Raw genomic sequence first — 21,179 nt, forward strand, 5'->3', positions numbered from 1 at the left:
CAGCAAGCACTGGAGAATCACTTATGGTGATGACAGGACAAGATGGAGATTCAGGGATGTTTTGTGCCTTGTCTGAGTTTAAACTGAAAAATGTGTGCTTTGTCAGTTACCAAGAGCCAGTTTTCCCTTCCACATGACCCTAGAAACTTCTAGATCATCAAGAATGACCACTCCAGGGCAACAACTGAACCACAGTTGATAAACTCCACTCACTACCAGACATGCATTCAAATCCCATCCAACGCAGGGGAGACTAGCATGGAAGGGCTTCCCCTGGCATGGAACTCAAAGATAAATCCCATGAGATGCTACATAATGCTTATGGTCCTGATGCTGGGGACAAACGGATGAGTTCCCACCAGAGAGGCTGGAAGCATGGAGCTGATTATCAGGGGAGGGGGCAAGATCTTCCAGTGGAGAGCTTCCACAAACTGTGGGTAGGATGTACGAGCCATCAACCAGCTGCTCCCCAACTTATAGCGACTTCCTTTGTATTCTCGGCGGGGGGGGGAACCAGTCCAACCAGGAAGGTCACATCCTGAGACGAGAAGCTACAGCCCCTACCCATCTTATGGACTAGTTTTGGTTAATACGTGTAAATGAGCTGATGCAGGGAAGTTCTTACAAGAATGATGAGTGCCTATTAAGCATGACTGCTCACCATGGTACCACTATTCCCTCGCTGTCTGACACTTCTCCTTGCCATCTGGCTCTCCTCTTGCAAAAGCACCAGATCATGGTAGTTAGGAGCTCACACTGAGCCACACTGCCCAAATTAAAACCCTACTTTTTACCAACTGCTGCCTGTGTCTTCTTGTGCAAATTACCTAACCTCTCTGTGCCTACGACTCATTATCTGTAAAATCAGAATGTCGTCAGTAACCATAACTCAATCGTAACTCATAGGTGGTCCGGGGATTTAAAAAAGAATAACATGCAGACACGTTTAGCTGAGGGACTGGTTCATCACAAACACTCATTTAATAGGGTGCTGGTAGCTATTGTAATGGTAACAGCATTAGCAACAGCTTGTTTTGAAGGATCAAACCAGCCCCAATCAGGGCTCCTTCAAGCCAGGTGTATCAAAATCCTTTCTCCCTTTGACCTCTAATAGGTCAACCTGTAATAGGTTAAAGCAAATAGTGCTCACAAAAGTAACCTGCCATGTGCCTTCTTGTGTAAGAGCTTACCTCCTCCTTTCGTGCTCTAAATCATAAATTAAGACATAGGGGCTAACAAGGATGTGTGTGTGTGTGTGTGTGTGTGTGTGTGTGGCTTCTGTACATGGAAGATACGATGTTGAAACCAAAAGACGAGAATTCCAATGTCAATGGAGGGTTTACAGGGATGATGAAGATAGCACCTTTGAATCTGGGACACTGGGTCACCCTATTACCTCCAAAAATGGTTATGAAGATGCACAAAGAAAATTCCAGTAGGTTTTGTAAGTGAGGAGGCTGCTGATTATCATTAGAAACTCGAACCCCCAGCGGTAGAGGCAGCACAGTGCTCTGCTTGGTTCATTAAGCGCTTCTTGACCTGATTCTCCTCTGAAAGCCAGACTGACTGGCTGAATGAGCAAATCTAAGAATATCAACCCCACACATCATCTCTGCTGAGATCAACAATGCTTCAGGAACCGACCCCTGACCTGTCTGGGAATGAATGGCAACTGGGTTTGAGAATTTGTTGACCTTGCTTGAGGCAAACAAATGCTCTCTGGGGACTCTCACAGGGGGATGATAATCGGCTGCTCCCCTGGCTTTTTGCTTTGTGGCCTCCCTGTATCTTCTGCGTCTATGCTGCAGGTCCCTGCAGGAGCTGGGCACGGAGACACTCCAAATAGCACAGTCTCCAGAACTCACAACCAAGCCTTTTTGCCCAAACCCCATGCACATACTCTACTCCCTGTGAACTGGCTGAAACACCAGAGCTCTGTGTGCATCCTTCTCCTCTTAGTGACTAAGCGCCTGGAATTGCACCCCCCAGCAACCTTTGCATAACACAAGCTTCATTGTAAAACGAATCCCATGACCAAAGAAGTAGGAGAAATTCAGCTTGCCCTCTCTCCCTCTTGGGGATTTGTGACACCCATTAACATAGCAAGGCACCTGAGAAGTCCTGCAAGGAAAAAGAATAGAAACCTGTTTGACCTTGTTTGATCCAGATATTCCCAAACTTACTTGATGACCAATGGACTATCTGTTCATTGATCCATCATCCATCCATCCATCCATCCATCCATCTACTTGAATATCGGGCTATTGAGAATTAATTATGTGTCAATCCTGTGCAAAGTTCTTTACCCCTTCTCCTTTCCTTTTTCTCCTTCTCCTCCACCTCCTCCTCTTCATCACCATAATTCTACCATTTGAACAAATATCCAATGGTTGCTTTGTGCCATGCACTGAACCAATTTCATCACATGGGTTCCCTGTGTTTACCCTTCCTATAGGTCTATCAGTAGATTCTGCTCAATTTCTTACATTACAGACAAGAAAACGGAGACACTGAGAGGTGAAGTAATGACAAAGGAAATATAGCTGGCAAATGATGAGTTGTACCTTGAATGGGAGTGGCAGAGCCCTGCTTGCTAATTACTCAGTGAAGCCCTTTGCTGGCATGTGACCCCACATAAATATTCTAAGAAATGCTGGCTTGGACTAAACTTAAGCTGAGTGGCCTTCTTATCTCCTTTACCCTCAACCCCTCCCTCAATCTCAATCGCTCCAATAGTCATTGGAGATAAAGGAAGACACAGTAAAGCCAGGACAGAGAGCTGGATGACACTTTAAAGCTTGGGGAAGGACAGACTTCCCCCTCCCCCAAGAGGTCAGAGAGTAGGGAAATACCTCCCGAACACAGGAGGTTCAAGGCACAGGGAGGTGGGCTGGTCACATGGGAACACCAGCAAAGAGTTAGCATGGGCAGACAAAAAAGAGGGCGGTCCAGGAGAAGAGTACCCAAGAGATTAGCCTGCCACCTTCTTTTGTGATGCTAAAGCACCATCTCAACCTCCAGGGCTGTCTGATCCTTGGCTCTCTCTCCTACTAATGCATCTTCTGGGGACAAGTGGTGGCTCTTAGCTCGTATTTTTGATGCATGGACCACTCTGAGAATTTTGCCTTCATTCCAGAAAACTGCACATAACTCACAAATTTTCCATATCATTACAGGGGATTGATGGCCCTTCTGAAATTCATCTGTGGACCCTTGAGGAGCCTCCAGATCTCTATCAGATTCTTAAGTAGGTGGCCAATATGTGCCTGTGCTTCTGCTAAAGAAAAGGTGTGGGTAGGGTCAGAATCCCTTAAGTTAGGCTCCTGGTGACAGTTCAGGTGACTGTTCTCATGGGGAATCATGTTGACATGCTTACCGGCACCGTGACTTTGAGGATGTGTGCCTGCTGCTCAGAGGACTCTCACCACAACTCGACAGGAATGAGGTTTTTTCAAAAAGGTAAGAGGGCCAAACAACTTGGGGAAGTGCTAAGGTATTCCATACCGTAAAAGCAAGCCAGACACTATGGAATCCAAACACAAATCCTTAGCTCTCCTATCCAGTAAGGGGCAACAGTCCCAAGTTGGGGTCTGGCTTCTCTCTGCTGCAGCTATCCCCTCCAGCCCCAGGCCAGGAGACGGATACTAACAAGCCAATGAGCGGGTGATAGGCATAGTAGGGTGCTGACCAAACCAGTGCTGGGGGAGAATGGAGGTAGGAAATACATGCTTGTATTTCAGAGACTCTGCAGTCCATTCTTGCAGAGAAGACAGAGACAGGAGAGACTGAGAGCCAAGCTGTGCCAAGCTGTGCAGCTAAGCATCTATGAGGATGAGCCAAGGGGCTGACCACTGCAAATGGTTTCTTCACGATGTCATGGCCGGGCAGCTGGTGGCAATGGAGAGCCTCTGACAGGTGGGCTTTTCAACTTCCCAGATTAGCAGTGCCCTTCTGGGACACTCTGGGGACATCAAAAGAGGAACCACCCCAAGTGAGTCATTTCCTTTCTGCTTCTTATGTTACAATCTATCTTTAAATATTTTTCAACAAACCATATATATCATTTACTATTTGCTGGATACTCTCTAACCCCTTTATGTATTTTTTCAAATAAAAAAATTTTTAATGTTTATTTATTTTCGAGAGAGAGAGAGACAGAACATGAGCAGGTGAGGGGCAGAGAGAGGGAGACACAGAATCCTAAGCAGGCTCCAGGCTCTGAGCTGTCAGCATCGAGCCTGACACAGGGCTCGAACTCATGAACCATGAGATTATGACCTGAGCCGAAGTCAGACGCCTAACCGACTGAGCTACCCAGGTGCCCCCCTTTTTTTGTAATTTTTAAAATGTTTATCTAACCCCTTTATGTACTAACTTAATCTTCATAGAAATCTTTTAAGGTAAGTCCTGTCATTATCCTTGTATCACTGGTAGGGAAACTGAGGCACAGAGAGGTTAAGTAACTTGCCCAAGATCACATAGCTTGTGAGTGGTGAATCAGAATCAGGTAATTCACTGCTATGCTACCTCTCCAGGAAAAGATACATTTAAAAAAGTATATAAATTCCCACTGATCTCAAATTGACTAGTGAAAAACAAGCTTATTTTTTTAAAATTATAATACCAATGTATCATATTGGCTAAGAACTCAGATGATGGGGCCATACTAAGCTTAGGTTCAAATTCTGGATCTGACAGTTCCTGGCTCTGTTTCCCTGGGCAAATTACTTAACCTCTTTGAATCTCAATTAATTCACTTATAAATTTAGAGGTAATAATACTTTCCTCACAAGGTTGTTCGGGAGAGTACTCTAAATCATGTAGCAATGTGCTAAAAATATTCCTTGGGCTTGGGTCTACTTTTATGTGTGTGAGCTTCACTCTTGGTGGTTATATTTTAGCATGATCATCTCCATTTACATGAACGCCAGGCATTTAAGTGACTGCTTACTTACGGCTCGCTGTTTGACCCCAAACATTCCAGATTCATTAATCAACAAATCCCCATATTTGCTTAAGCTAGTTTGAGTTAGGTTTCTGTCCCTTACAACTAATAGATTCTGGACTGATTCAACAGTGATGGTAAGAACAACAGACATACACGGGCACAAAGGGAAGTCACAGAAGATAGTTTTGGCTTATTTTTTGAACAAACACTTACAGACTTTTCTAAGTGCCAAATAACATTGTAGGCACTTCAAAAACTACCTCATTTAATCTTTTAACAATTCTCTGGTATTGGTACTCATACCTGCCCCTTCTACAGATGAGGAAGCATAATGCAGAGACTTTACATCATTCTTGGCTAGATGGGTGGAAAGGCCATAGCCAAAGCCATGCCTACCTGCTTCCAAACAATGTTTTCTTTCCTCTGCATGCTTTGCACTACCAAGGATGCTGATGTACTTGCTAAGTAAGGAATCCTAGAAATCTACAGAGAAGCGGGCACCAACATTCAGGTGCCCACATTACAAACACTGCATCCATGGTGAGGCGTCTACCAAGTGAGTCCTAGGAAAAACTGCATGGGCCATGAACAAGAATTCCAAAAGATCTTTCCAGAGAAATCCCACTGCTGTGGGGCCGTGCCAACACAGTCTGCACAATCTCCAAACTATATTCAGACCCAGAAACAAGAAACATCAACCTGAAATCAACCTACCACAGTCCACGTCTCTTCTTTTTAAATAATGTTTTGTGGAGAGATCTGTTTTCCCTTTCTCCAAATGCTTCTAAACTTCCTGGGTTGGCTGTTTTTTTAGGTACTCATTTTTCCGCACACCCACCTACCACGGATCCAGACTCTACAAGTCAGCATTCCATAAAGTATTTACTGTGTTTGTTTGCATCTCCCCCAAGAATACTGAATAAAGCTCAGTGTGGAAATTCACAGATTCCAGGGTGGCTGTTTGTTTTAGGATTACCCCCCAGACCTCACTTCCTTGGAGACTCTGTGGCTGGCCTCAAAGATGAATGCTCTTTTTAGGACTGAAATAGAACAAAGGGACAAAAGGGAACTGAAGGATTTAAAATTAGGATAAAAAAGGAAAAAAAAAAAACAACAAAAGTTGGCACTGGAGTGGCCTTCCTTAACCGCGTAAAACTTACCAATGATGCCCAACTTTCAGTGTGGTTTATCCCCATATGTTCCCACACTCCCACTGGGACCTAACATTTGCAAGCGCTATTTATCATTCTGCCTAGTGGTGTGCTCATTTGCCTACCTCGCTAAGCAGCCCTTGTTGTTATTTTTATAATTACTGGGAGTCTTTCTCATGTTGCACTCTGCCAGGACTCTGGCTTACCACACACCTGTTCTACTCGGAACACATGGAGAGAAGGGGGTGGGTCTGGCAGTGGAGGAAAGGGGAAGACGGCCTTCCTGCTCGCTATGAAAAGCAAAATCAAGAAAAAGAGGCAGACCAGAAACCACTGAGGTACCTCTTTTTTTTTTTTTAAAAGGCTGTACTCTCTGCTGGTTTGTTATTTAACAAACATTCTCTGCTCATTGGAGAGTTAATCAGAACAAATGCTGTGCTGCTTTTTTTATCGTTACAAATGTTGACTTATTTAGCCATCATCATGACCAACAATGTGTATCAGCACCCCCATTTTACAGATGGGAAAACCGAAACAAGGCAAAGTTAAGTACCTGGCCAATGGGCACACAGAGGGCAAACGGTGGAGCTGCACCTCATGCGAATTCAGGTGTTCCTGGATGAGACGACCATGCCGCATCCTAATCCGCATCACTGCCGTCCACAAACATCCTCATCACTACCTCCTGCACACCTCCACTGTCACCACTCCCACCGTCACTGCCAACTTGCCACTGTCGCTCGCATCAGCACCACCTCCTTCACCATCTCAACCCATCACCACTACTGCCAATATCACCACTAGGACCACTCCACCCCCATCACCATCACCACCCCCTCCATCACCACCATCACAACCACCATCCCTAACTCCATCGCTACCAGCACCCTCACCACAGTGACCAGGGTTTCTTGAGCCCTTTCTACCTGCTGGGCGCTCTACAAACGAACTCATGCCGCGTTCACGACAACCCTGTGTGACTGATCCTGGTTCACCTCTATTTCACAAATGTAAAAAAGTGACCTTCAGAGAAGTGAAGGAATCTGTCCATGCGGAGGGTCAGAGGTCGGTAAGATCTGTGACATTTTAAGGGTTCAAGGCCCGTTTTGCCTGACACCTATGGGAATGCATTTAACTGCCCTGCTCCCTTTTCTGGAGGCGGCAGGTGGAGGCAATGCCGCCTGGGCATTTCAACAAACTGGCTCTCCACTCCTCACCCACCATAGTAGAAGTTTGTTGCTAGGATGTGAGGGACCGCCCCGTGGAGCTGCGCTATGACCTTGCATGTGGTAACTCTACTACCAAACAATGTACAAGACCGACTGCTGAGATTCTGAGCTCTGGCCAAGTACCATCCGGGAGCTTTGGCCTGACATCTGCTGAAACTGGCCTGGAATTCTCTTTGGTGAGGCCCCGTACACCCCAGATCAGTCCCTCCTGAGATGTTGCCGCCCTCACCAAAGCCCTCAGGTGTCTCCTCCAGCAAGTTCTATTTGTTCTCCTTTGCCTGAACACCAGCTTTGGGGATGAACGGGTGTCACAAAGAATATGAGGCTTGTTTTTCAAAACTTTCACTCTTGTCCGTCTCTTCTGTCAACTCCCAGATCCAGCGACTGTCATGGCGCACCTGATGTATTGCTGTGGCCTCCTACCAGGGCTCTGCTTTCAATCTTGCACCCCCCCCCCCCAATCTGTTCTCCACAGAACAGCCCAACTGGCCCTTTTAAAGGCTAAGTTCAATCATATTTGTCGTCTGCTGGGAGTTCTTATTGTTCTTGCCCTTCCCTTTTAATTCCTTTCGGGGTAAAATTTACCCCCCATCAGTGCTTCCAAGCCCCTGTGGTTTCTTTCTGGCCCCCCTCTGCCTCTTTCCGTTCTCCCACTGTGTTCCAGGCTTGCTGGCCATTATTCCGTTCCCTGAGGATGCCCAGCAGTGGTACAGCCATCACATGCACCTTCTGCCTCAGTACATATGCTCTCCAATCCCTACCTCTGCCCACCTTCTCCCTCATCTCAGCTTTAATGTCACTCCCTCAGAGACAGCTCCCTTCATCCCCGAATGCAGCTGCTACTATTGTCTGTGGACCCCGCCCCCCTTTTTTTCTTTTAGAGCATTTACCACAACTTGCAATACAAACTCGTATGGGGATCGCTTATTACCTGCCTTCCCCAGAAACTTGGAAGCTCTGTGAAGGAAAGTGAAGTTGGTTTCCTTGCCTATGTACCCTCAGTGACTAACCCAATTTCTGAGGCAGAGCAGAGGCTAAATAAATATTTGTTGAATGAATGAGCGAGTGAATTAATTATTAACCAATTACTTAAGTGAGGGGATGAGGTCTGATTTAATCATTATGGATGTCACATGCTTTGCTATAGACAACTCGATACGTCTTTCATAAATAGATCATGAAGTATAGGGAACATTCTATAAATGGTTAAAAACACAGCATTTCTTTCCTCCCAAAGGATCAGATAAACCCTCAAAAGTCTGTCTTATGTGTAAGCCGCTAGTTGTCTTATGTAATATAGTAATTGCTGGCTTGAATTAAAGACATCATTATTTTGGAGAGTTGCTCTTTTTCTCATATAAAAAGTGAAGGATCCATCCCTCATATTAACACATCATCTCCTTGGCATGCTACACTATTAAGGAGGAAATGTGAGCTTATTTTTTGAGAAATTGATATTTTTCACAAAGCCAAGAAGAGCTATCAGAATAAAGGGATGTTTATTTGGGTGAATCACCAGCTTTGCACAAATCCCAAAATCCCAAGTGCTAATTGCATAATGGGTCTTTACAAAATGCCATAATATGGGTTCGGCTGGTTTCTCTGTTTTCGGTTTGAAAAATAGATTGTTTAATAACCCATCAAAGCTATATGTAAACCAAGTAAACAATAGAGCAGATGTTGACTGCTGTCTTGTGCCTCGTAGACATAATTAAAGACAATGAGACACTCACGGAGTCCTATAAGAGAGGACAAAGGCAAACAGAAAAATCACTACAATATGCATTTGCCGGACACCTGCTTTCTTAGTTCAAAATGCTGTCTCATATTTCCTGTGATGAAAAATTTTGGTGACGTTCTTTATTTACTTATGTAAACCGTACATCCTGCTCTCTACTTTTCAGGAAGACTAGACTATAAAAGCTAGCCTTTTAAACTGAGTATCTGCCTCAATTTCTTTATTGCTAAGACCCCAGACAGTTTCCAGAAACGTTTCTAGTTTTCCCATAAGCATAAATGTGAATAAAAACCAGTTAGCCAAAACTTTCACATTTATAAAGGAAAATTCAAGCCCTGGCTTGGGTGGGGGTCTGTTGGGGCTCTATTCACTGGTAGCAGTGTTCGCTCCTTCATGCATTATTTAGGAATTCAACCAAATTGACATGTTTATTTCCTGAAAGCCTCACTTTTTTTTTTTAAGTCAGGCACATTTCCCAAAATCACGATTTCACCTTACACACACACACACACACACACACACACACACACACACACAAGCCTACTGGATAGAATACTTAAGTGTCATTCCAATTTTCTAAATATTCTGTTTTTTCCTTTAAACTCCTACTCAGATTTCTGTTAGGTTTTCAGTTCTCAGTTCTACAGGGGAAAAAAAATACAACCACACACAAAATGTAATGCATGATATAATTAAGAGATCAGGAGCACAATAAAACAAAAACAAAAACAAAACAAAACAAAAACAAAAAACACCACCACCACAGGGTGTTTTTCTCTGCAGATATCTTGAAAGAGGCATTGAACATCCAATATACCATTTGATCATATCATTTTCCCCTTCTCATTAGCAAAAAAAAGCTGAGGTTAAAATCAGTTTTCTGTGGCTTACTAGACAGGAGAAACTTTCCTAGATCCAGAATCCTCAATTTAGAAAACACATGTCCTCACTCAATTCCAAAACAAAGCAGAATTCTTTTTCTGTGAATAACTGAAGTTATTTGTTTTTGTTTTTGTTTTTGTTTTTTAAGCCTCAAAACTCCCATTGTTTAAAGCACACCTGAATTTCCTACTGATTTGTAGCAAATAGTGGTGCTCCCTCTGGTACTTCCCAGCTCCCTTGTCTCTTGTTTTCGAAGCTCCAGAAGGAAGGGGGATTCTAATGTGATTTTGCATCTCGTTATGCTAATAAAATGGTGTCAGCCCATTTTCACTGACAACACCATAAAGCATGAACACCAAATGGGAAACAAATAGGTCCCTGATAACACTGTGAAACGGACCAATCAACCCTGAAGCACCTAAAATAGATTGTAGTCCTCCTTCATTCATTCTTTATAGAAAGGCAGTGAAAATGTCCCTAGGTGAATCTGATTACACACACACACATACACACGCACACGCACACGCACACATGATCTCTGAAGCTCAGGAAGGTTGTAAAGCACTAAATTCTTTTGATTTATGGAGCAGCCTGCACCGCGTTGAGCAAAACAGCATGGCAAGCCGGGACCCCGCTCCCAGAAATTCCTTTATTAACACGACCAGGCCCCGCAAGTGAACAAAAGCACTGGTGCGGGGTGTATAAATCATTAATATGGTGCCGGGCTGTGACTGCATTTCCTGTGTTAGTTGGAGAGCTCGTCAGCACAATGGGGATTTGGGGATTGGAATTGGCTGCGGAGAAATGCACTCCATCATTCTCAGAGCGGAAGATTCCCATCAGCCCCGTGCTCTCTCTTCTCACCTTCCCCAAGTCTGAAAGCTTCGGTGTGCGTTGCCATGTATTCAACAACAATCCTAATCACTTAAAACTAAAATCACAAAAACAGCTTCAAAGTTGAAAGACCTCCAGACTCTCCGCTCTTTTGACAAGTTTTGCCTTTTATTTTATTTTATTTTTTTTTTCAACGTTTTTTATTTATTTTTGGGACAGAGAGAGACATAGCATGAACGGGGGAGGGGCAGAGAGAGAGGGAGACACAGAATCAGAAACAGGCTCCAGGCTCCGAGCCATCAGCCCAGAGCCTGACGCGGGGCTCGAACTCATGGACCGTGAGATCGTGACCTGGCTGAAGTCGGACGCTTAACCGACTGCGCCACCCAGGCGCCCCGACAAGTTTTGCCTTTTAAAGGAAAGAGCCCTGAGAACCCTGTCCAGTGGACGGCGATGGCCCGGCAGAGGCCTGGGGAGATGGCACAGAGCTGGTGACCTGTACAGCCCGGGGCAGGCCACTGGGACAATGAAGAATAACGGGCACATGTGTTGGTTCTGGGGCCAAACTGGCTGTGTTTACTCACCAGCCCTTCTACCTTCATATCCGCATCTTAAAACTAAAATGATGCTCATCTACTCCCTAGAGGCCTTTCGAGGGGGATTAAATGAAGTAATCCATGTAAAAATGCTTAGTAGTGTGCCTGTCTCACAGCACTCCATAGAAGTTATTGATTATTTCATTATATTCATTATTTTATTATTATCATCATCATTGCAAGGGCGGCTGGATTCTCCCTGGATTCTACCTACATGGTCTTCCAGACAGCATCTCCCACTGCTTACAGAGAAGCCTCAGTTTTTGAATGGAACCGAAAGCAGACCTAAAAAGAAGGCAAAGAAAAAGACAGTTCTACAGAATCCTGAGTCACATGTTCTAAATGGAGACCCCAAGTGGAAGGTTCTGCCATTGCACCGGGAAGGAAAGAATTTCTCCGCTCAACCCTTCCTAGTTTAACTACTCATTGCAAATACTTAGGGAAAAAATAAAGGGGGGCGGGGAGGAAGAGAGAAAAGAAAATGCAGAATTTTATACAGATTGTCAGGATGAAAGAGCCTATCAGAGGGTTTAAGTAGAGACAACAGAACGAAAGCAAAGTCATTTGTAAGAGGCACCTTTGCATTTCTAGAAATTCTAGGAGTGGCCCAGAGGAAGACTGATTTAAAACCAGGAGTTCCCACACTTCGCTCTTTTGCCTCAGAATAAAGAGGACAAAGGATCAGGGGCAGTGAGATATATGTTCCCTCTCACTGGAAAGATCCAGAGTCTGTAACTGCATGTGCAACTGGACAGGACATCCTGAGAATGGGCATCTTTCCAGGTGCCAGAGCCCAGCACCCAGGTACCACCAGCACCCCGAAGGAAGTCCCTGGACTCTTCCAGGGGACGATCTACACTGTAGCAGACCCTCTGCCACATTAAAGTTTATGGGGACAAACCTGAAGTGTGCCCAAGTCCCCTACATCACAGAATAATGACATTTGGAATGGAAATAAAGGAAGCCCCTGCAGTGTGATTCTGTCAGCTTTTGAAAGTAAATAACTTTCCTACTGACAAGAGCAAGACAATTTTTATTTTCCCTCCTCCTGTCACAGAGCATTAATTGAGCTGTGCAGTCACATTACATCCAACACCACCAGCAGGATTGACAATTGACTGGAGGAGGAGGGAACAGTCACCCAGAACAGGCAGGAGGGACCAGAGAACCCAGGGGAGACCCCCGGATTCCTTGTGCCTTGGTAGGGCCACCAGCGCACTCATAGTGTGGATTTGGGAGAAATGGAAAATAAACATTTATGTTCAGCTTCGATAAACAGATGCTATATTGTTTAACTTCATTCATTCATTCATTCATTCATTTCTTTAACAAACATCTAGTGGCCACTTACTGTGTTCTGGCAGTAACACAATTCTGCTCAATTCTAAAATCTGTATCACACTTAACGGAGGACAGTACGAAATGGTGCTTCCCAGCCTCATTTTTCTGAAGAAACCATGAAAGCCCCAAATCAAGTAAAGCAACATGCCCTTTGCTCAATCCAGTCAGATCAGCTAATTGAATAACAGAGTTGGGATTAAGCCCTCAGCTCATGACTTCTATACACAGTCCAGAGATGCCGTTTTTTTTTAAACCACGCTTTGGGGGAAGCTGGCACCACTTGGTTGTAAAATGATGTGGGTTTCTCATCTGAATTTTGTAAGACACTTGAGATGGACAGCTGGATATATCCAAAAATAGGAAACGTGGACCTTGCCATCATCCGCTCTGTTTTTAAGCTGTTGGTATCGTTCACTGTTCATGAAAGATTCCTCTTGCCGGGGAGAGATCTCTCAGCTGTCAGTCCTTACCCCGGCATGAGAGCACAGCTCGCTCCATGCCTAGGTTCAGGCAAAGCAACAGAGAGCACAGCTACCGAAGGGAAGAGGGGGGGGATATATGCTGTTGTTTTTGATAAGGGGAACCTAGTCCTGGAGGTGAATCCTGGGCAAACATCAAACGCCAAAAAAGAAAAGGCTCATTAAGACTAAACCTTTTGTGCATTTACTCATCAGTACTGGGAAATCTGAGGCACTTAAAGCCTACAGCAGCTGTACTTTGTTCCAGAATTGCAAAAGGGGGAGAAAAAGAAGTCATTACATCCCTGGGAACACACACTAACCTGAATGCTTGTCACCCTCGCTCCAATTCCTACTTTTGATTCCGTGTGTATTTAAACACAACAAAAAGAACAGGATCGAAAATAGGCTTTGGCCGTTCTCACCTAGAGCCTGGTCAAAAGTTAGAGGCTACTGCATGCCCTCCTCCCCCGCCCCATCATCTCAAAGCCCGCTGCAGGCTGTAGGTGTTAAATCCATAGTCATTTCCCTTAACCGTGGACTCCTGCCCTGCCAGAAGAGGCAACACAAAAAAGAAGCCCTGCATCTTGCTGTTTGCCGATGGGTCAGAGGAGGAAGGAGCAATTGTGACAGGGGATTCCTAGGAAATCCAACGGACTGAACCAGTGTTTCCCAAAGTGTGGCCCTACATTGATGGTTCAGAAGACGGCACATGGATGAGCAACTTCATGGCCCTTCCGTGAGGACAGAGGCCTTTACTTACTAAGAACACCTAAAAGAGCAGCTGGCACCTTATAGATCACCGAACATGGAACAAATGAAATGAACATGGGAATGAATAAATATTTCAAACAACACTGGAAAAAGGATAATATCACAGCGGTGGTTCTGTGACATTTATTTATTTATTTATTTATTTATTTATTTATTATCTTCTGTTTGGCCAAGTCCACTTTCAAGTTCAAAATATACGTTATTTTTTTTTTAAATATTAAGTAGATGGGGCGCATGGGTGGCTCCGTCGGTTAGGTGTCCGACTTCGGCTCAGGTCATGATCTCACGGTTCATGGATTTGAGCCCCGCATCGGGCTCTGTGCTGACAGCTCAGAGCCTGCAGCCTGCTTCGGATTCTGTGTCTCCTTCTCTCTCTGCCCCTCCCCTGCTCATACTCTGTCTCTCTCTGTCTCTCATAAATAAATAAATGTTAAAAAATTTTTAAATATTAAGTAGATAATACTATGATGCTGACATGTCGATGAGGGGATTGGTAAATATTTGGAAGGGGATGCTTTAATGGCTGAAATTTGAGAAACACTAGACCACATTTATTATTCTCAGTGTACTAAGCCCACTGTCATAAGCACCTCTATGGGGTTTTGACAGAAGATACCAACAGGCCTCTTAATGTGTTCCCCTCAAAACTGGCTCCCCTCAAAACCCTCTCTCCACCTCTGACCCACAAAGGTGTTTCCAAATGTCCCAAGGGTTTCTCCACAACTCAGGACTGCTTTCCTCTTATCTGTTCAAAAGGCATCTATTTCCATCCTTTCTCCTTACCACTCCCCTCATTTCAATATGGCACCAGAAGAGAACAGAAAGCCTGTGTTCTATTGACTGATGCTGAAATGCCAGCACACGACCTACCTCCACCATGAACTGCCTCCCTATGCCTCTTTTGCTCCCTGAGGCTTATGAACCTGCCCTTCCTCATCCTTGGAACACCTTTCTCAACTCGTCACTCACCTAATGTTTTTTTATGCTCAGCTCAGGAAATCATCACCTCCTTCCTGAGACCCCTGTTGGTTCATCCAACAGAAAAGCTCAACAACCAACACTCCCCCAAACAACGCACTTACTTTTACCCAGCACCCTATTTGTTCCCTGCAGAACACTCCCCACAGTCTTTGAAAATGCCTTCTGGATTCACTTACTTTTGTATCATCTACTCTTTTAGTGGAACGTCCATTCATGGTGGCAAGGACATCTCCAAACTGATTTGCTGCAATATTCTCAATGTGAGGTAAACTTTTTTTTTTTTTTGCACGGCCAGATGAAAGAATGAATTAGAGGACTGAATGTGCTATCATATGTATTTGTGGAAAGCACTGGAAATCACTTGCTCCCCTTGCTTACAAGGTTCTAGAAAGTCCAAATGTGCACATGCATTCATTCATTTCTCACTTTAGTTTTTCACAGAGTATCTACTATGTATTAGACTTTAGGCATTGTGGGTACAGTACCAGAATGGAGACATCTCTGCCATCATGCTGCTTATAGTCTAACAGGTCAGAAAAAGCATGGCAAAAGTGCTCTGTAAGTGTCTGGTGCTTAACAAATATAAGAAATGTAAATTAGCAAGAGAGGAATTAGAAGTGGCAATCCCAGGCCATAGAGGGTAGTCATCTGCCTTTTTTTTTCAGCCAGGACCAATCAATCAGGGCCACAATAGGCCAGGAACCGGAAAGTTCCAGCCATAAAAGTTCTTTCCTACTCTTCCAGCCCCAGATATTGGATTTTCAGATCCTTTGGAAAGTCCCTTCCCTGAGTTCCTCCCGGCAGGAGCGGCCTACAGGTTTGCTGCTCATTTCTCCAGCTCGCTAGTACTCAGCACGGTTGAAGGGCCAGGGCCAGGGCCCTCCTGAGCTATTGTGCCTGAGAGCTGACCCTGTGTGACACAGCCTCTCTCAATGGGGCCAGCGCATCATGCAGACAGCCACAGGCCAGTGCTCAGCCGGGCAAAGTTCTCTCGGGGAGCTCCTGGAAATAGGAAACTTTATTGATGAATGGAACTTTCTTTGCTTTTCTTAATTGAATTAAACAGCACACTGGGACACCTCTCCTCGTCCATTAAAAAGGTCTCTGCAGATGGGGCAATTACACCCACGCTTTGTCAGCTCTGCCTCATTCACGGGATGACATCTCCCGCGCATCACCCAGCCCCCTTAGGCACCGACGCACCAACCTGATTTTGTTTCCAATGCTGCAATTTCTTTCTCGTCCAGAAGACTATTATTTGCCTGACAAACTACACTGTTTTTACCCGGCCAATATGAATAAACAAGCATTATGTTTCCTCTTGGGGCAGAGAGCCTGGTTAAATGAATCAGAAAACCCTAAAAAAGATTGTCTACCCTCAGTCCATCAGCTACCGGACAATCACTCAAGGGCCAGCTGTAAGGAAAACAGATGGTGCGTGAGCGCTAATAACATGGGCTTTCTCCACCCGGGCAGAGGCAGAAGCAGCCGCCTGTATGTTCTAACGCGGAAACCGCCGCGAAATGGCAGGCAGGGCTGCCGAATGGCGCAGGACTCGGGTCTGCGGGCTAGCAGATGCTTACAATTTCCACCGGTGACTGTCGGATTAAATAATCTTAAAGCAGAGGCAACCCAGGTAACCCTGCGGTCAACAGCCCCCTCCCTCACCCGCACCCACTGCCTCGCAAAAGCTTCCCGAAATGGGAGAAACATAGGAGGATCGCCAGCCCACCTGAGATACGGGCCTTAGCAGGCTGACGAGAGCCCAACAGTTCAGGCCTTCTTCCCTTTGTGGGAAAAATCAGGGAACCCAGGAAGATTGGTTAACTCGCCAAATTATGACACAGGATCTCTCTAGAAAGAGAGGAGCACCTGTGTCCCATCAGACAGTCACCCAGGCCTAGAAGCGTGCTCATCCCGGCCACTTAAATTCCTTAAACAATTCAGACATGAAGATAATCTATCCTAATTCTTTTCTGCGTTATTGACACTATTGACTACCCCCAATCCACAGCACAATCTAATAAATCAACGAGGGATTAAGCCGAGAAGAAAGAGGGTGATAAAACGCCATTTGGCCCCTATAAATCATCCGACAGAGCAGCGCCAGGTAAGTAAGTGGAATGAGAATTGAACTTTTCTACGCAGCCATAATTGTTATGGCCCACCGAACGTTTCCCAAATTTATAACTGTGGGTGGTGCAAGGGGGCCACCCGCCCCCCTTCCTTATGCCTTACTCCCAGAGCCCACCTTCCCTGGGACTCCTCTCTGAGAACCACTTTCTAATTAAAGACAGAAAGGGTTGATATGCAGGTTTCAGTTCAATTGCTTTCGATCTGAAGATGTCCACAGTGAGCAATGGCTTCATTTACCAGGAATTACCCTTTGTACAAACCACTTCACTATTTAAAACAAACCACATGGATCATCATTAAGTGGGAAAAATTACCAATCTTTGGATATTGACAGTGGCATGGCCCACTTTCAAGGCCCTTTTTCCCCCCCTTTTAATGTGGATTTTAAGCATTTGACTTTTTTTTTTTTAATTTAGGCTGATAAAAAGGTTCTGAGTGAATAAGATTTGACAGATGAGAGGCTTTCTTTGAACGGGACTGGGAGACACTGACAGTGGTGGAGAAATAGGGAAAACTAAGTTAATATGCTACTTATCCTCTTTCAGGGAGTTAGAACTCGGTGTGAATCACAGCTCTGAAGGAGACGGGACACGCACCGTGCGCTACAAAATGAACCTCGTCCACTCCATCCATAGCCTCGCCATACCTCACCTTGTGATGGATGTGCTGTGGTGTGCACCCTAGGACTTAGGAGGGGAAAGCATTCCTAGATTTTTGTGTGTTGTGTGTACGTGCATGCATGCATGTGGTTGTTTCCTGCTTCTCTGTGAAAAAACAGAACACATTCTTTTTGGACCTAGCTCCTAAGCAAAGCCCCAGATTTGGAATTTATATTCGGGATTTTCCCCCAAAGCAAGAACGTTTCAGTGGGTCCCCACTTTGGAACTCTGGGAAGATTGTGTACTGGGGATGTGTGGGTTTGAAGTTCCTTTCACATAGGAGAGGACGATTTACCATTGAAGGAGACACCAGATAAAGTCACTGCAGTATATCGAGAACGGAGGCTGAAACAGGGACTTTCCCTGGACAGCAAGATTGAAGCCAGAAGTTCCACTACTTGCCTGTCCCTTCCACCTGAGAATGGTCTACAAGAACGAGAAATATGCCATCTACTAGAAGGATATGGATGCGTAGCTACATGTCTACCTATTGTAGATATGCACGTGATGGCATCATTGGATTTAATATCTACATACCAAAAGAACTATTCAACATTATCCCATCTTGCAATTCCAAGCTGTAGTACTATCTTCGATGTTAAGAGAGAGATCAAAAAGAAAAAGAAAATCATAACTGGAGGGAAGTATCTTTCTAAAGCACAGTTCCTGGGGAATATAAATAACTGAAACAGAATCAGTCAAATAATTTAAACACCACAGTTGCCTCTTTTTTTGGTCTGAATAAATAAGTTCTTTGTGGCCAAAGGGTTATGTCATTGTCACTTGGTCATTCACAGTAAACTCAGGTATTGAGGTATCCCAACTGATGTTTGTTTTTATGAATTGTCTCAGGAACAAATCCGGGAGAGTTTAGGAAGAAAGCCTGGATGTCATGGCTGAGGCAAGGAAAGCAAATGATGAAGTAATTTTCCTTAGATATTAGATGACAAGTGCAACATGAAACTTCATTCCAGAAGAATATATTTCAGTGAAGGCTCAGTGGCCCCTGATGACAGTGTGTGCATTTATGAAACAGAACCACAAAGCCTCCAAAATAAGATCATTGTGTTTTAATTATTTTCTTATGTAATTGGTGATCTGCAATGACAAAGACTCCCAAAATATGTTTATTTCTAAATAATAAAAAATAAAATGTTTCTAATGAAGGGATTATTTATCACAGATGTTTCCTGATTCATCCATTTGACCAACGGGCTCTGAGAGTACACATGAGCCCTCTGATCATCAAAATTAAATAGAGATACAACCTATAGCTACAGTTTAATAGCAGATAGGAAATACAGTGGCGATGTATGGATACGAGACGTATAGATTGCATCAGTAAGCGGTCTGTAGAGACTAAAGTGAACTATTTCACGCCCTTCATCAGCCAATTGTCCAAACTACTACATAAAAGCAACGACAGGAGACTTCTATACAAACTGTCATGGCAGCACCAGGTAGGAGAGATGACCTAAAGGTATGGCTCTCCCATCCTGACCGTGAGCCTTAGGCAGGGTGGGAGGTGTGTCTAGAAAACCCGATTCTCAATCAGACAGGCAAAAATAATTGTCTGCTTGTATTCTACTTTGGGCATTTAGTGAAACTCAGAAAAAAATACATGCACACACACACACACACACACACACTCACACACACACACCCCATGTTCTGATGCTGTGTCACGGCATCACCTTATCAACACTTTCGCTGAAAGCCTTACCCACCCTTTCTGGAGGGGGGTATATCCCAAAGCACATTGTAAAACCCACCTCCATCTATCTTCATATGGAACCATGATGCTGCTCTAGTCACTTCTAAATATTTGTTATGGCTGCCAAACTCCCCATCAGGCTTCCTCTTTCCAGGGCAGAAATGTTTTCCCTCTTAGAAGAGGCCGCCTGGCAGACACTGATGACACTTGCGTTTCTCCCATGTACTTGTCCTGTTCATGGCAAGAATAACTTCTCGCTCAAACTCACCATCTTCCATTCTAAGTGTGCCTAAATAGAGCAAGCCCACTGAACAACCTAGCAGGATGAAATATCAATTTGTCTAAAGAAGAATGATGTATAAAGAAACAGTGAGAATACTGAGTATCTATAGCACTCTACTTGTTAAGTAATGCTGTTCAAATTGATTAACAAATAACGTGAAAGAAGTGAATATAGGAGGCAAAAGATCAACTCATATTAATAATTTGATTAAATTCAACTGTGGCTTAGCATCTGTAGAAATGGCCATTAGGATATTCTTCTGGTGGGTAACTGGTGTAAAATACACACGCACACACACACGCACACACACACACAGTCATTCACGGCAAAGGTACAGAAATGATAGAAGCAGATGAATCACATAATATGTTACCAATAGGCTCGTGGGAAATGTTTCCTGGCACAATTCACTTAATGAGAAATGGAATAAAACAATATTTAAAAGGATAAGCCAATTTTTTCCTAAGATATTCAAACAACAGAAAGAAAAGGCTGTTCTCAAAAAGACTTCCAACGGAAAATATGCCTTAGAAACATTTTCTGGAGGCAACCAACTTGATCACAAATTACCCAAATGCTCAAAACAGAATGCTGACATTTTATGAACACAAATATTCCTACAACACAGATTGGAAATGAGGGTCTTTGGAGAGGGAGGCCCCTCTGAATACTTGTAAGGGAAGTTTTGTCAGCTACAACCACACACAGTTCACAAATGGTACTCCTGAAGGGAGTCAATCGAAAACCAGGTAAAATGACTACAACCATGGTTAACTCTTCACAGAGCAGGACCGTGATCCTGGGAAGGGAAGACGATTCCACCTGTGTGACAAAATCCTTCGAACCCTACCAGTTCACAGAGACAGCCTCTGCCCCAAGACAGCGAGCTGCACTCGTCCCCCCTCCTCCCCAAACGTGATGTGGAGCCTGGTTCCCAACCCCAGCAACCAACTTAAGCAGCAGCCCTACTAGTAAAGAGGAAAAGAGAGGCAGAGAGGGTCTGAGGGAAACACCCAGAGAAAGACAGAGAGAAACACAATGAAAGATTCTGGTGTACATACACTGAATGGAAAATAAAACAAACACAGAGCCCCTCTACAAGACCATTATGGGGGAGTGGAGGAGGGGGAAAAAAGCGCCTTTACACATGCCAACAAAGACAGCATCCTAAATCACTGGCTTCAACACAGCATGGCCAGGGAGTTTGGAGGCAGATTCCAGGGCGGACACGCTCCAGAAACCCAAAGGCTCAGATCCCAAGCAGACTGAATAAAGCACAACCCAGACAAACTTAAGAAAACAAACAAAAAAAGAAATACTGAGCACACACCCCTACATGCATGTTTTTTCCCTCCCTGTTATAAAACAGCTAAATGAAAACTCCAGGCATGGGAGTGCCTACACAAAGCTCCGAACACTTGGCCTCCAAGGGGTCCCAGACTCACGACACCACCA

The 21,179-nt window shown here is 44.4% G+C and overlaps 1 protein-coding gene across 30 annotated transcripts in view; it reads right to left on the reverse strand.

Moving 5' to 3' along the window:
- The window catches only part of RBFOX1 (RNA binding fox-1 homolog 1), a 2,063,692-nt gene that overhangs the window by 357,736 nt on the left and 1,684,777 nt on the right, over nucleotides 1-21,179 (reverse strand). The window lies entirely within an intron of this gene.

Source organism: Panthera onca, chromosome E3 (assembly GCF_046562875.1).
Source record: "Panthera onca isolate mPanOnc1 chromosome E3, mPanOnc1 haplotype 2, whole genome shotgun sequence".
Classification (NCBI taxonomy): Eukaryota; Metazoa; Chordata; class Mammalia; order Carnivora; family Felidae; genus Panthera; species Panthera onca.